The 17,620-nt window shown below is 44.2% G+C and overlaps 1 protein-coding gene across 1 annotated transcript in view; it reads right to left on the bottom strand.

Moving 5' to 3' along the window:
* MRPS23 (mitochondrial ribosomal protein S23) overlaps nucleotides 1–17,620 on the bottom strand; it is a 54,727-nt gene that overhangs the window by 15,812 nt on the left and 21,295 nt on the right. Inside the window, exons 8-9 of the mRNA XM_083588067.1 lie at nucleotides 16,633–16,728; nucleotides 3,928–4,097 (exon numbers count right to left, since the gene is read on the bottom strand). The gene's annotated coding sequence lies outside the window, so the exon portion shown is untranslated. The remainder of the gene's footprint in view (nucleotides 1–3,927; nucleotides 4,098–16,632; nucleotides 16,729–17,620) is intronic.

Below are 17,620 nucleotides of genomic sequence, written 5' to 3'. Positions count from 1 at the left end.
GTGCAAATAGAAACTGCGGTTTCTATGTAATTGCAAACTTTGGTCACATCACCATCATACATTTAAAGCACTTTTATACCACAAACAGCCATGTCTTTCCCCAAAGAATCCTGGGAACTGTAGTTTGTTGTGGGAATATCTATGAGAGGTCTCCTAACTATTCTCAGCACCTTTAAAAAACCATCATTTGTAGGTTTCCATTCTCCACTGGTGTTCCCCAGAACTGCGTCCCTCTGTGGATCCACTCATAGCACCCTTTGGTTCCTACTTATCATTACATTGCCTCTACTCAGACAGCTGCTTACCTGTCTACATTCTTTGCAGCCTGATATTGGGAATAATAATAATAATAATAATAATAATAATAATAATAATAATTTATTATTTATACCCCGCCCATCTGGCTGGGCCTCCCCAGCCACTCTGGGCGGCTTCCATAGAAACCAAAAATACAGTAAAATATCACACGTTAAAAACTTCCCTGAACAGGGCTGCCTTAAGATGTCTTCTGAATGTCAGGTAGTTGTTTATCGCTTTGACATCTGCTGGAAGGGCGTTCCACAGGGCGGGCGCCACTACCGAGAAGGCGCTCTGCCTGGTTCCCTGTAGCTTTGCTTCTCGCAATGAGGGAACCGCCAGAAGGCCCTCGGCGCTGGACCTCAGCGTCCGGGCAGAACGATGGGGGTGGAGACGCTCCTTCAGGTATACTGGACCGAGGCCGTTTAGGGCTTTAAAGGTCAGCACCAACACTTTGAACTGTGCTCGGAAATGTACTGGGAGCCAATGTAGGTCTTTCAAGAACATTGACCCACAAAAAAGGCTCCTAGTGATGGCTGGTACTCATTGCGACTGATGAGGAAGCAGTCAGGAAGCCTAACAGTAGGTGAAGCTGGAGCCAATGACAGACAGAGCCAACTAAATCTACTTTTGTGCCCATCCTTGTTCTGCAAGGGCATCAGTGAGAAAAAGGAGGAGGAAGCTGGTGGCTACCCTTTGGACTGGTTGTAAATAAGAAGGCAGGAAGGTGGGTGGGGGTTAGCTGAGAGCAGATGGAGGTTGGGGGACGGCGCCCCCTTTTCCCTGATGCTCGCCCCATTTAGACTTGGCAAACAGAAATCTCATTCAGCAACAAGCCCAAGAATATCAGCACACACACACGATAACCTCCTAGCTTATCATGGCGGCAATGTTCCTAGAAGCTGAAGCCATCAGGAGAACTGCTGGCAACCCAAAGGAAAAAAGAAAGGGGCAAGATGTAGAAAAGGCCTGATGGGATGTGACTGGCCCAGAGTCCTGGGATTGGAAAGCAAAGAAATGGGAAGCGACCGGCAAGGCAACCGGACAATGAGAAAAGCGTTTGTGATTTTTGCCGTGAAAACGGGCAGTTAAAGATCATTGGAATGGACAAGGCAATCTTCCGACAGGCTGGAGTCGTGATTGCCTCCAACGTGATGGAAGCAAGCAGGAAAAAACACACAAGGCGGTGCTTAATAGCATCCAATTTCCAATAACTTACATGGACTCTAAACTTGCTGGGGGCAAAGATTCCCGCCCCAGATTCTGTGTAATATATATATATATATGATTTTTCCATGTATACTTCTTCCAACAATATATCTTTAACAATTTTTTATATTTCCACCCTCCTCCCCTGGACTTCCCTCATACCCCCATTTTGTTTTATTTCCATATTGTTCACCCTGCGTATTGTTTCCCCAAAATTTTCCCAATACATATAGAGTGGTACCTCGGGTTAAGAAATTAATTTGTTCTGGAGGTCCCTTCTTAACCACTTTAGCTAATGGGGCCTCCCTGCTGCCGCCACGCCACCGCCGTGCGATTTCTGTTTTCATCCTGAAGCAAAGTTCTTAACCCGAGGTACTATTTCTGGGTTAGCGGAGTCTGTAACCTGAAGCGTCTGTAACCTGAGGTACCACTATAGTCTTATTTTTTGTTGTATACACTTGTGATTGTTTACTCAAACCCTGCCAATGAGTCCATTTCTTTATGTTGCCTCTTCATATATGTTGTAAATGGTTCCCATTCTCTTTTGATGTCTTTATTGTCCTTTTCATGTAATTTTTCCGTTAGTTTTGCCAGTTCTGCATATTCCATAAGTTTCCCTTGCCATTGTTCTTTCACTGGTATTTCTTCTGTCTTCCAAGTTTGTGCTAATATAATTCTTGCTGCTGTTGTTGCGTACATAAATAATTTCCAAATTTCTTTTTTTACAACTTGGTCTAAAATTCCTAGGAGGAATGCCTCTGGTTTCTTAACAAAAGTCTTTTAAAACATTTTTTTCAAATTATTATATATCATTTCCCAATAATTTCTAATCTTTCTGCATTCCCACCACATATGATAGAATGTCCCATCTTTTTCTTTACATTTCCAACAACTTTTTGATCCCTTTTTATACATTTTGACCACTTTCTCTGGTGTTATATACCATCTATACATCATTTTCAAATAATTCTCTTTCTGTAAGATACAATCTGTAAATTTTAGATCCACCTTCCACATCTTTTCCCAATCTTCAAATTGTATATTATGACCTAAATCCTGAGCCCACTTTATTTGTGCTGACTTTACCACTTCATTTAACATTTCCCCATAAAGTAGGAGATTGTACGTTTTTTAAAGTACAGTGGTACCTCAGGTCACAGACGCTTCAGGAATGGAATGGAAACAGGGGGTTCTTACCAACTAATTTCTACTCAAGTTAGTTTCATGGAAATAAATGGGCATGTCTATTATTTTCAGTGGATCTCCTCCAGGCATGACTAGGGATGTCGGAGAATTCCAGTGATAACAGAAACCTTAGCAGAAATTGCCCATGTTCGCTTATTCGTCCGATGTCCAGAACAGAAATCAACCCAGAGAATACGATTGGTATTCACTGTTGCTGTTACTTTCAGTCCGCAAATGCTATAGGTTCATCCATCCCCCATCTGCATTACTAATGAGATGGCATAAATTAATGACAACATAATTAATTACAGAAGTGATGTAATATCGCAACAGCAGACAGTGAGACAAATAATGTAGTTTTTGGCACAAGACAAATTGCGGTGGAATGGAAACAATGCTGCAAATATAGGGCAGACCAGAAAAAGATGCCTGCTTGCATCCCTAAATATGACTCACATTGGATACAATGCAGAATACTGAATGTCTACTTTTGCAAGGAAAATATGTTGTTGGCATCCATCTGTACTGAGAGACAATGGAGTGCACCTCCGGGGGTGAAGCCAAACCGCTGCGTCAGCAAAACCGAAGTGATCTCCTCAGGGAAAGGGGAGGGAGGAGAAAGTGACTGGGAGCCCAAAGTAACCCATCTAATAGGATTTACACGCAAGTAAGTGTGTCTATAGGGACGCGGGTGGCACTGTGGTCTAAACCACAGAGCCTAGGGTTTACTGATCAGAGGTTCAGCGGTTCGAATCCCCGCGACGGGGTGAGCTCCCGTTGCTTGGTCCCAGCTCCTGCCCACCTAGCAGTTCAAAAGCACGTCAAGTGCAAGTAGATAAATAGGTACCGCTCCAGCGGGAAGGTAAACGACGTTTCCGTGCACTGCTCTGGTTCGCCAGAAGTGGCTTAGTCATGCTGGCCACATGACCCGGAAGCTGTCTGCGGACAAACGCCGGCTCCCTCGGCCTATAGAGCGAGATGAGCGCCGCAACCCCAGAGTCGTCCACGACTGGACCTAATGGTCAGGGGTACCTTTACCTTTACCTTAAGTGTGTCTATAGATAGCAGTTTTAAGGAGTTTCCAGATAGGGGATTAATATTGCAAATGAGTCATTCAGATATTGCAGTTCAGTTGCTGACAACATACTTTTGTTTTGTTTTTTTACTTACTGGGGGGTTTTTTGAGGAAAGGGTAAATCTAGATTAAATTAGGAAATCTGGCATTCTGATACTCACAGTTTGATGCTGGTATTTTGATTGCAGTAGCACCGGAGCACAGGAAGCTTCCTTACAAACGACTGGTCCATCTAGCTCAGTGCTGTCAACACTGATCAGCAGCGGCCCTCCAGGGTTTCAGAGAGGACCTTCTGCATGGGAAATGGATGTTCTACCACCAGGGCAAGTGTCTGTGAGAAAAACAAAGGGAGAAAACTGAAGTTTGAAGGAGAGATGGAGACAGAGCCAGCAGAGTTTGGAGTGGCCCAACATGGGAGTGATGGACTTTGGCTGCCTGTTGGGAGTGTTCCCTTTGCCCTTGCCCATATAGTGTTCTCCAGATGTGGTTGGAGGGCCGCTCCCATCATTCCTGCCACTGGCAATACTGGCTGGGGCTGATGGGAGCTGTAGTCTACCAACATCTGTAGGATACTACATTGGCTGCTCCTGGCTTAGGACCAGCCAGTATATTTGTAAATAGACACAAGCATTACAGAATGTCAATATGCTTCCAAAGGAAACCAAGCTCAGGTAAGCGCTGCAGCCTTCTCACCAAATAAAGTGGGGTGATCTTAATAATTATGTATACAGTTAGAGGAAGGAATAGCAGATGTGGGGGAGCAGCAAAGATGGAAATATGTTTGTAATTATAATGGAAATTTCAGGGATTCTGTCATTTTACTTCATAGAATGGCCTCACTTCCATTTCAAATTTTCTTCCATTCTATTAGCTTTACAATATTCTGTCTGGCTAGGGTGATAGATTGATTTAAGGATCAGCTTGTTGGGGAAATCAGGGCTTGGAACGGCTCGCGCCTGTGGCCTAACTTCTCTATCTTTTTAAATATTTCAGTTCCTGGAGATCTTTATTTCCCATTTCGATTTCCTGTAGCACACTAAATTTATCTTAGTCAGTTCGTCAAGTTGTCCTCCTGCTCTCCTCCCCCTCCCTCTTATCTCCACTTCCCCCTGTACGACCGGAAAAAAACACCTACACTATCTCTGCTGCCAATAAACTCAACCGGTGGTAATCCGCAGATTATTTTGATAGGACAGCATTCAAGGCGAAGGCAAAAACTTTGAAGTGGAGGACTCATCCTGGTCTCTGGGCACATTGCCCAAAGCCCAGCAGACCCTTGCTTTGAGGATAAATGGATTTTTGCTGCCCGCTGATGGATGCATGGAGCCAGGATGGGACATTGGTCTATCAATCCCAGTATGGCATTCTCCGACTGGAAGCAGCACTGCAATGTCCGAGGCACAGGGACAAAAGTTCAGTGGTAGAGCATGCGCTTTGCATGACAAATTAATGATCCCAGGAAGGTTGATATGTTCATAACCTGTATCTTGAAGGTGTGTGCATCATAGCTTAACAGTAGAGATCTGTACGCAGAAAATATCAAGTTCTATTCTCAGCATGTGGAGGGGGAAAGGGAGTCTAGCAGATCAAAGAGTGGCACTTGATAGCCATCCTCTGCCGCCCGCTAAGTGCCACTGGACTCCATTCCTACCCTGAAGTATCCGGGTGCTATTAGTTGTCTCCCATGTTACAGAGGCTCAACTAGAACCAGACTTTTAGTGTCGCTGGTCCCATGCTGTGGAATGCTCTTCCAGCAGAGATTCAGCAGGCACCCCTCACTTTTGACTTTCGCTTAAGTTGCATTTTTTTTATTAGTCAGTCACCTTAATCATAGAATCAAAGAACTGTAGAGTTGGAAGGGACCCCAACAGTCATCTAGCCCAACCCCCTGCAATAAAGGAATCACAGCGAAAGAATTCCTGAAAGAGGTGGATCTGGCACCTTCACTATACAGTTTTCATCATATGGTGGGAAGACAAACCTCTTTACCTAGGCCTTTGAGACATGAGAGGTATACATTTAGGACCTATTCCGTAATTTGTTTTTAGCTTTGTTATTTTAAATTGTTGTCACCCACCCTGGGAACCCAGGGTGAAGGGCAGGTAATAAATCATCGCCGTAAAATGTTGCACATGCCGTCTTCCCTAATTCACATTAATAGTGTTGCTAAGAAAATAGCCAAGGTCATGTGGGAGGGACAGACACGCATGCACAGAAGAGAAAGATGGCGCATCTTTCGGGGTTTTTTACAAGCCACCAGAGAATGAAACCTGCATAACATTATATATGTCAACCTCTCTTCCGAAGTACGCAGCCCTGACACAAACTCAGCACCATTCCTTTGCCAGGTACCTGCAAACATCGTCTATTACAAAGGCATTTGCCTCCTGGAGATGCTCTCACAAGCAGAGTCAAGCTAGTGTGGAAATGTGAAGTTCGTTCTCTCTCCCCCCCTCTGTTTACGGTCAGGTAATCTGTCTCTCAGTACATTTCAGCCTAGCAAGAGGCACCCAGCACATCTCTCTGTAAAACTCTGCCTTCATCCCACATGCATCCTCTTTCACTGCGCTCAGGGATGATACTCACTGATGACACAGAAAGATTATTTCACATTTTGCATCAAATGACCGTTCGAGAGATGACTATAATATAATCTCTTTCCTAGGAGCTCGTGATCCAGGCTTTGCCCTTGAACACTGTCTTAGAATGTTGTAAAAAGTAGCTAAGTTCTGCCCGTCTGGATCAATTGCATCATATATATATTCCTTCTCTGGACAATCTGCCCTTGGCAAGGGAGGGGTGAATTGCCGGGCACAATGGAACAACACCCTTAATTTGCCTTCAGTGCTCCTTTAGGAACACTGGGCAGATGTGAGCCCCCAAGGAGAGAACAAGGAAATAGGCAGAGGTGACAGGGTAAGGAAAAGGTGGTGGGGCCCACTCAAAGTAGGGACACCCCCGCCAAGCTACCTTGGCAAAACCTGGAACCAGAATTGTGGGTAGCACTAGAGTGACATACAGACTTTTCTAGCTAATAGAAATGGAATGGAATGGGCAGTTCCATAGTGGTACATACCAGGTTAGGGGGGGGGGACCTATGATCCTTCCCATGTCACTGAACTCAAACTCCCATCAGCCCCAGCTAGAAAACCCAGTGGTCAGCACTAGGGCACTGCCCCACCAACCTCAGTCTGCCTCCACCTTACCATCTTCTTGTCATTGGCTCTGGCTTTCCCCACGGGTTGTGCTCCCTACCTTCTGCCCTGCCAATCCCAATAGGCATCAGACACCCCTGGGGGTCAAGAATAATGCAATTTCCAGTCCAGCAACATCCGGACAGTCATAGATTACTCACTCTTCGTAAGGACACAGTGCAGCTCACAATTTTCTTCTTTATACTTTTACTCATGGGCGTAGCTGGGGGGGGGCGGGGAAGGGCAGCTCCCCCCCAAAAAATCAATAAAAATACATAACAAACTCAGATTCTGCCCCCCTAACGAAAGGCCTGTCCCCCCCCCAAAAAAATATCCTGGTTATGCCCATGCATTTACTTTTCATTTTCTGTCTGGGCTTGGCCTCATTCTGCTCTCATTCTGCCCCAGCAACTGAATTTATGAACAAGGTGGATCCGATTGCTCTGGGGCTCAAAGCCTCCAGAGACACAGCATTTTCTCTCGAGGCTTGCCATGACACCCAGCCTCCCAAGAGTTGGCCGGTGCTTATGCTTTTTCTCCTTGAGTCTTCAAGCAGAGGTCAACAACAGAAGGACACCTTCCCCTTCTCCGGATTACAGAAAATTGAAATAAGCCTCTCTCATAGCGGGTGGAAAAAGAAATCTTAGCTGTCATTCCTAATATCATCACGATCCACAGCAGCTGGCTGGGGAGCAAGAAAATATTAATAACAATAATATTTTTTTGGACAAAAAAACCTGCGGAAGAATAAAGTTGTCTTGTTATTTCCATTTTCATATCAACATTCCCCGAACAAGTAACCTTATTTGCTGTTCCTCTGAATTCTCCGAGTTGCTAAAATTGTGAGCGCAGCACCCTCTGCTGGTGCAAACTCTGAAATATAGTCAAAGGAGTTGAAATCGTACAGCAGACACACATAACAAATGTGTGCTCTATTGAGGCTGAGGCAAGTGATCATGTCCAAGTGCTCAAATGTCAAAGGTGGCCAGTGTGGTGACCCCTAGAGGTTGCTGGACTACAACATGAGATTGACCAGTTGCCAACTCTGGAAGTGGTTGTGCTCTCTCTGAGAGAAAAGTTCCATAGTTTGGGGTATGCACCATGATTTACCCCTGCCACCCGAGACTCAGGTAGCCTCAGTGGTTTGGAGTGCCTTTTACCTGTTACATCTGGTATGACAATTACAGCTATGCTTGAGCAAAGATAGCCTGGTCACAATGATTCATGCACCGGTAATCTCAAAACTAAATCACAGGGAATGACCATTTTGCACACAAACAAGGACACATGCACACAGCTTTCGATCCTGGAAGGGGCGGAACAGGGAAGGAACAGGCTTACATATGCAGTGACCCAGAATGCAGCCCCCACACAAACAGGGAGTTCGCTGCACAGGCAACAGCCAATTTACACACAAATGCGCACACATGCACAGCGCCGAACCCAGAAGTGACCCCAAAACATCCCTAGAAGGGTGGAATGGGGGTGGGATCGAATGCTTTATGTGGGCTCCACCAACACACACGTAACCCCCCACACAAAATGAGGATTGCTTGTATTGCAATGAGCTCTGTGAGGAACTACCCTTGGGCCTGGTACAGAAGCTTTGGCTAGTACAACATGTTGCAGCTGAACTATTGGTGGATTCAGACTACCACCAACACATATACTCCAGTGCTCAGAAGCTTGCATTGCCTGCCCATATGTTGTCAGGCCAAATTCAAAGTTTTTGTGTTGATTTATAAGGCCCTTAACAACTTGAGTGCAGGATACCTTAAGGGCCCCCCAATTCCTTATAGCTCTGCCCAATCACTGAGATTTTCAGGGAATCACTGTTAGCGATTCCCCCATGGTTCGGATGCACAGCTTACATCCACCAGGAGCTCCATCCTGGAGGAGATCAGAAAGGCCCTCTACCTGTTGTACATCAGGCACTTGACATTTCTATTTCAGCAGGCATTTTAAGCAAGCTTTCCAATTTTCCAGCTTATTTTAATTGATTTTACCCACTGTACATTTTTGTGATTTTATCATATACCACATAGAAACTTCAGTGTTTCGTAGCATATAATACCACTTCCACAAGTTAAACTTTTACCACCTCTGGCCATTCACCATACTGGCTGGGGCTGATGATAGTTGGGACTCCAACAATATCTGGAGAGTGCCATGTTGGCCACCCCTGCCATAGAGGGTCTGTTGATAGCCAGTTGTATAGATTTTCCCTGTTCGCTGAAAATGAGGGTGTCTCCATGGGATCTTTGGCTATGCAAAGGCTTCACAGAAAAGCTGGGTCACGATGAGGAGGGATTTGAAGAAAGAGAAAAGTGATACCCTAAAGGTGCTGTAAGAGGCACTTCGGGATAGGGGAGAGATTCAATTCAGTTTACATTGAAAGGAGAAGCTACCACATTCACACTTTCCGAAACAATATGCAAACTCCAACACAGCCATCCTTTGAAATTCACACATCTTTCAATTTTGCAGCACAGTCATCCAGTAAAGTAATGTGTACAAAAATGCACATACTAGGGTAAAGTGTGGATCAGTTTGCATGTATTAGTGAAAATAACACAGAGATATCCAATGTAATGGGAAGTTGCTTTGCACACATGCATATATTAGGCAAAACTGCATACAGATGTGTTTATTAGGAGAAATTCACACTAAGATGCTGAGAAATGTTCATGAGGATTTTAAAAAGAATGCTGCAGGAATGCAAAGAACTGGATGCAAGGTTGGAAAAGTTAGAAACACAGAAAACGGACATTGACAGATACACCCATTCCTAATGGCAATGAGGTGGTGCAGGGCAAAGTTGTTTGAGGTGAAGGAGACCTTTAGGTAGCTGAGGAAGGTGGAAAGGCCAGGGGATATCAGGATATGAGAACAGACATGGCAGAAGGCAGTAGCGCTGCAGCTTTTAGATAGCATATGGTGTGAAATGTGAGGACAAAGCAGAAAACCAGCTTGGGTTCTCCATGAACTCCCACAAAGAATGAGAATGGTAAATACCCAAGGAACACAAAAAGCTGCCCTAGTCCATTTTGCTCCATATTATCCACACTGACAGTTGTTCTCCAGGTGCCCAAGTTAAGTGTACCCGCACCTAGGATCCTCTGCATGTACTCTACCACTGAATCACAGCCCCTCCCTAGTTAAAGCATTGTTTCATCTAGCTGAATATCAAGGGTTCCCAATGTGGCAACCACAGGCTCCACAGTACCCTCAGATACATGCTTGGCACCTGCCAAGGTCTCCTACCCTTCCCAATTTCTGAAAAATTATTTAAGTATAAAATGAGGGGAGGTTGGTTGCTTGTGTGGAGGGTCTGCCTGTTCTTTGAGGGGATGCTGTCTCCTTCTTTTTTAATGCGTGTTTCATTTGTGGTTTTGCCTGTTGGGAAAAGTGGCGTTCCAAGTGTTGGGTTTTTCCTTCTTGGACATTGGTATTTTGGTGGTGCCTCTGACCCAATAACAGCTTGGAATCCCCGGTCTACACAATGACCTGTCATAGGCTCTCTGGGGTTTCAGGTGGGAGTATTCCTCAAGTTCTATCTGGAGATGCCAAGGATCGAAGCCATAATGTTTTGCATGAAAAGCAATGCTCTCCACTACTGAGCCATGCACCCTTCCCTGATCCATCCCACTAAGGAAAAGTTGTTGGTTTGACATCATGTTAAGAGGAAGCTTTGAAGGTTACTAGCATGGAGATCCCATCTCACTTCCACATCCTCCTTTGTGTTGGGCATCCATGGGCAGGGGCACATCAAAGGGCCCTGCTTTCCTTTTCTTTTATACAAATGAACAATCATAAGGAATGCTCAACTCAACAGCTTTTATTAGGCATTACATTAGGTGTCACGGCATACTGTGAATAACCCAGTCCATGCCAATGATCTCACTCAGTGATGTCACTCTCCTGCAAACAATAAGTGCAGTCTTTACTTCAAGCAAGGCTGTCCTTTTCCTGGCAGCTCCGACTCAGCCTTTTTCTGGGACAGGCTTGAATATGGGGAAAGTCCACTTGCAATTCCCTTCCAGGACCTCCCCACATTTCTATGTAAGCAAACATTGAGGTAAAGGGGTTCACTGAACAAGGTCTGCTTCCCTATATGTACTCACTCCCTTAAGGAATTCGGGATCACTGTGCACCCATGTTCCCTTCTCCAGAGGTTCTCCATCTGTCTCTGGCTTGATAGAGACTCCAGCTTGCCCCTCTGGTACTACTGCTCTCCAGAGCTCCTTCTGAAAAGGTATCTGAGACATTTTCCAGGTCATTCCCCAAAGCTGCACCTAACTCCAGATGTTTTCTATCACAGCCCCTACTAGCAACCCCTCTGGAAGGAAGTCCTGATTCTGCTTCCAAGCAGGTAGGTTTATGAGCTGCACTGATACAGCCCTAGACAGAATCCAACGCATTTCTGTTTCTCGTAGCACCTACTTTTATGCAAAAGGATTTTTAGGATGAAAAATTGCTTTAAAACAGTGGGTGACCCTTCGTGTCTCCAAGAAAATCACAAGGATATTACATGCAAATTTTGGTTTTCATTAAAGCACCCATTATCTCCCCCAGCTGTATTAATAATTGCTCTGAAGCCAGAAGTACTTTTTTGTTTCAGATTTGTACTACGAGCTCTCAGCTTTCGGCTCCCCCTTTCCTCAAAGTTCTTTTTTCAAGAGACATGTTTACACACAACCTATTTGCTTTGGGATACCAAGTCAACTATATGGTTCCCCCATGATCTAGAAGCATGACTCACGTCAACAAAAAGTTCCATTGTCTGGAACTTCCTCCCAGTAGAAACCTGGCAGACACTGTCCCTGCAAAATGTAAGATGTCAGGTCAAACCAGATTTGTTCCAGGATGCACACTGTTCCAATGTTTTTATTTCCATTTAACATTTGTTAAAAAACCCGAGACATTTTTGTTGGGGATTGTAGGGAAAGACCTGCCAAAAAAGTTGAAAAACATCTTCATGTATGCGACAACGGCCGCGAGAGTTCTGGTAGCACAAGGATGGAAGACTGAAGAAATCCCAACTAAAGAATCATGGCAAGAAAAATTGATGGATTATGCAGAACTGGCAAAATTGACACATAAGCTACGGGACAAGGATAACTGTGACTTTAAGGATGAATGGGAACCTTTCACAAAGTATTTGAAGATGCAACAAAGTGAACTGGACTCCTTGGCAGGTTTTGAATAAACATCCACAATTTTTTACTGATAATAATTAGCTAAACAGTTGGAGGATCTATACAACTCTGTAACATGCAGAAAATAGCATTATTGGAGAAACCAAAGACTGGAACTGAGGGAAGTCAGGGGGTGGGGTGGGGGGATGGGTTTTGTGGGGGGTGGGGGGAGGAAAAATGGGGGGGGGATAAGGATATGTTTTTGGAAAATATGTTTTGTTATAACTTTGAATTAAAAAAATTTAAAAAAGAGAGAGAATACATGAAAGCCAACAGTTCCAAGAGGGGGGAAAGGGTATTTGAATGGGAAACACACATCTTTGTTCTTAGATAGTGTTAGACAAAACTAAGATGAAATGCTGCTATAATTGAACATGGTTTTGGGGTGAAAGCACATTCTAAGGGAAATGTACTGGCACATGTTGGTTAATACAACAGTACTGTAGCTTTGAACTTTATTAAAACATGACTAATTCCAGCTCAAAAAAAAAAAAGTTTTTATTTTCTGAGGCTTTCAACTATGTTTTCAATTTTGTACACAGTATGTTTTCTTTTTGTAAGCCAGTTTGAGGCACATGTGAAAAGCAGGGTATAATCGTTTAACTAATTCTCCTAATCTTTTTTGTTTTACTTGTTTACTTTCTTCAAAATATGCCAACTTTATTGTATATCCCCAGTGATTAAATTACAGGATTCAAAACCTCCAAATCAACTTGCTTCTATTCCAGCATCTCCCATCACAAAACGTGTGAGATGTTCAGCTTCCCGAAAACCCTAGATGACTAGAGGTTGACTCATCCGAATGATGATGCAAACAGAAAAACGGATAAAGAATCCATTGTCAAGCAAGAGCCTTGGTTTCCACAACATTAGCTCATGCCATCCTTGCTGAACTTTAGCCCAGGACACCAGCAGTCCTTATCCAAAAAGGCCAGAGAGAGAGAGAATGTTCTGTGCTAGCTAGTTTCCAGCTTTCCTTTGCTACTAAGGAAGGTGGTTTCTTCTTCTTCTTTGTCTGTACTCCTTCCACATTGGACATTTCCGGCAGCTCAGAGATCACTTGTTCCCAGAGTTTTCATGGAGAGCCCAACTGAGATCACTGCCAAACTGTTGCATTTCCAACTTCCTACTTCAACACTTGTACTTCCACGCTAGGCATTTGGGTATGGAATTGCTACGCTTCACTCACTCACATTTTAAGCAGGGGAGGTGCTGCCTTGTTTTCAATATTTGCAAGAGGGATTCAAGCCTGCACTGGTAATTTATGTTTGCTCATTTGAAGTGGGTTAAAGTGCTGAGTTATCCTAGCAAACCCAATCCACTTTATTTACAAAACAGACTATTTGCATTTGGGAAAGTGATGGGGGAAAGCGTTGAAAATCCATTGAAAAATATGAGCTGGGCGCATGAATAACAGGAGGAAGTGGAAAGCAAATCAGGCTGAATGCTCATAGTTGTATAATTGCCCCATAAACAAATCAGAATGAACGCTCAATAAAGACCAGAGATAGTTAACCAGATAGTAAGCTTTGTGCAATCAAATCAGAATTAATCTGCTATATGTTTTGGAAAGTTGTTTGTTCACTATACAGTGGTACCTCGGGTTAAGTACTTAATTCGTTCCGGAGGTCTGATCTTAACCTGAAACTGTTCTTAACCTGAAGCACCACTTTAGCTAATGGGGCCTCCTGCTGCCGCCGCGCCGCCAGAGCACGATTTCTGTTCTCATCCTGAAGCAAAGTTCTTAACCTGAAGCACTATTTCTGGGTTAGCGGAGTCTGTAACCTGAAGCATATGTAACCTGAAGCGTATGTAACCCGAGCTACCACTGTACATTTTCAATCTCTCAAGATATTGTACCCAGATTTTCTAAAATATTTGCAGAACTGTGCTTAAATGGGGGGGTCAGTGTTTTAGCACAAAGTAAAACATTTATGGTAGGCAGTGTCTATGCGAGTTGCTTTAAGACAAGCTACTTATTGAGCATTTATCCTGATTAATTTGCACAAAGTCTGCAGGGAAGGTATACGACGCTGCACCAAGCTAGCAGTATCTCACACTTTCCAGTGCATTTTGCTATCACTCTGCTTATTGCAAAATGTCAGATCTTTTGGGTGGTGGGGAACAGATTGGTTGTGCAAGACCTCCCAATCAACTTTCAACTTGACAAGCTGAATTTGTCAATATGTGACTGAATCCCATCCAAAAATAGGGTCAGGAAGGAAGCACCCTTGGTATTGTGAGGGAGGGATTCAACTGCATACTGCAAATGTAGGTTTGGGCAATTAAAGTATATTAAAGGGCTCCATTGAAACAAATCCACTTTGGGGGAGAAAAAGACTTGTTGCAGTTAGGAAGATGACAGGGAAATGCACTAAAAACTGTGATAAATGTTGTGGAAATGAACCATGTGTTATGCTTTGGTTAGAACATGACCTGGTGCTCTTATCACAAGTGGGCAGGGAGAAACAACTCAACAACTGTTACAAGCTTTTCTACCCTAAGCAGAGAATACCAACCTCATGTAGAAAAACAACAACCCCATACTAGCATACTTCTTTATCTCATTGTACAATGTGTTTTCAACACAAGCTCAAAACACGTTAATCAACTTAAATAATATCCTTGTGGTTACAGAACAGACTGTATGTTCTCGGAGCCTCCCCATTTTCTTCATCACCCCTCCCATCCCCTGTCATGTAAGCAGTTTTCTTGACCAAAGTCTAGGCCTAGCCATTTTCCCTTGACATAAACAGCTGGTCAACTGGAAGCTGCATACAACCACCATGCAAGCAAATCAGAATGGAATCAGGATGAATCTTCCTTGTCTTTTAACCTCTGCACAAGCATATCAGAATGAATGTGCAACTAACACATCGTCTGGAAGATCCCAACAACTGGGGAGCTCAGTGGAGGGAGAAGCCAGCCAACCGGCTAAGTCTCAGGGGGAGGTACTTGCCTGTAGGCAGAGTCCATATACAAGGTTCAGTCCAGTCCTAAGGTCAGGAATGATCACATAGTCAGATGATCCGAGGGTCAAGAAAGCCGAGGCTCCAAGGTCACAAGAAGCAGCAAGGTCTGGTCAGGAACAACAAATGTTGTTTCCAGCAACTGACTGAGGCTGGAAACCCTGCTTAAGAAAGCTGGAGCCAGCTGGTTCTCATCAGGAGCAAGAAGGCTGATCAGCTGCAGCTGGAGTCACTTCACCTTCTGCCCCTTCAGGCTGCTGCTCAGCAGGTGAAGCCAACTCCTGGCCCATGACAACCTGGAACTATACAGAGTTCCCTATCACAGTCATAAGAACGTAAGACGAGCCTGCTGGATCAGGCCAGTGATTCTTCCCGCCCAGGATCCTGTTCTCACAGTGGATGACCAGATGCCTATGGGAAGCCTACAAGCTGGACATGAGTGCAGCAGCAACCTCTCCTCCTGTGAATCCTGGCAACTGGAATTCAGAGACATAATGCCTCTGACCATACAGGTGGAACATAGCCCTAGTGGACAGTAACTTAGAATCATGGCTTAGAATCCATCATCTTCCCACTCTGTAACTCCCTAGATTGTGACTATGACCACTACTGAAGCAAAGTAATTATTACAGGTCACATCACACCCATAAGCTGAAAGCACATTTAACATATTTTGATTCCCCCAAAGACCCCTGGGAACCGCAGTTTACCCTGCAGAGATTGCTATAATTCCCAGTGCCCTTAAACTACACTCGGAGGATTCTTCGGCATAATCCATGGGCGCTAGATATATGATGTGGATGTGTCCAGATGTAACATGAGAAGGGATCTGATCACCTTGCTCTGCAGCCTGGCTGATCCAGGATATTGACAGCAATCACCCATTCCTACCACCCTTCTGAGTAATACCCCTCCCCACCCTCTCACTATATATAAGGGTCTGGTGACTTCTGTTTCAGTGTATCTGAAGACGTGTGTATGCTCACAAAAGCTCATACCAATAACAAACTTAGCTGGTCTCTAAGGTGCTACTGGAAGGATTTTTTTATAGCATTTTCCTGGTTAGGGCAGGATTCCCAAGGAGCTGGCTCTTAAGAATAGCTATGTTCTACACTTCATTTATTTATTTATTTATTTGCCACATTAAACAGAAGCCTAATCAGGGGGTCGGGGGGTGGGAATCACAACAGCAGCAAACGCGTCTCTCATAATCACATTTTTCCCCGCTCAGCAACAATAGAATTGACCTGTCAAGACAAATTACAGGAAATGGGAAAAGCTCTTCTCCATGATCAACCTGCCTGCCTACCTCCCACTCCTGGATTTCACCCTCCACACCCTGTCTTATATTTGTGGCGGCTGCTATTGTTCAGTCTCCTTCCATCCAAAATGCTGATGGGGATGAATAACTATGTTAAAAATAGCAGAGCTGTTTTCAAAGAGAAGACATTTCTTGCCAAGCAATAGAAACAGAAGGAAGCATATGTCCAAGAAAAGGGACCAACCTTTGCAAGCTCTGTGGGCCAGGTCTGGGGGGGGGGGCTCAGGGTAGCTCTTTCAGCTTCTTATTTTTCCATTCTTGAATTCAGTTTGCTATATTTCTGCATCAGTTTGCATTTAAAAGAAAAAGAAAGGGAAAAAGTCCTCATTAAATATTATCAGCATTTCTCCCAACAGACATTTTTTCAAGCAATTCCCCCTAATTTTTTTTTGTATGCTATTTTCTCTAATGCATACCCTTTTTGCACACTTTCTCCTAATGTACACAATTTTTTAAAATGCAGCTGCAATCAAGTTTTGCTTAGTGAACTACATGACAAAATTCAGAGAACTATGGATTTTGAAAGACAGGTGGGTTTCGGTACATGTTTTGGCCCAGTAAGTGTGAATTAGGTAGGTTCACATTAAAATGTCAACGGGGGGCTTATCCTCACTTCCTCTTGCCCTGCTGCTTCCCTCCACGGAAAGCCCACTTTTTAGCACTCAATTGGAGCAAACAGCAATTCAGGGTTTCTCCAGATTTATGTTTGCTCCGATTTAGCACAAAAGAGTGGGATCTCCCTGGGGAAGGAGCGTGGCAAGGAGAAAACTGATAAGAGCCATGCCTAGAAAGTGTGGATCAAGAGGGAAACCAATCAGACCCACACATTCTAGGCCTGACAGAAGTGTGGACAAGCCCTAAATTTCTCCTTCATTCCTACTCTTTACTCAGGTAAGTTCGCCACACGTTCCATCAGTTATCCTAATCTTTAGGATAACCTAATCTCTACTGGTGGAAATGAGCGAGATGAGCTCCACAACCCCAGAGCCGTCTGCGACTGGACATAATTGTCAGGGGTCCCTTTACCTTTACTGGTGGAAAATGAAGCAAATAGCATCACCTTCCTACAGGGCAGAGGTCAGCCTCTGACATCCTTAAAAGGTAAAGGGAACCCCTGACCATTTGGTCCAGTCGTGACCGACTCTGGGGTTGCGGCGCTCATTTCACTTTAT

Source organism: Podarcis filfolensis (assembly GCF_964270895.1).
Source record: "Podarcis filfolensis genome assembly, chromosome: 15".
Classification (NCBI taxonomy): Eukaryota; Metazoa; Chordata; class Lepidosauria; order Squamata; family Lacertidae; genus Podarcis; species Podarcis filfolensis.
The sequence above is the reverse complement of the archived record's forward strand: the minus strand, read 5'-3'. Positions and strand labels throughout refer to the sequence as shown.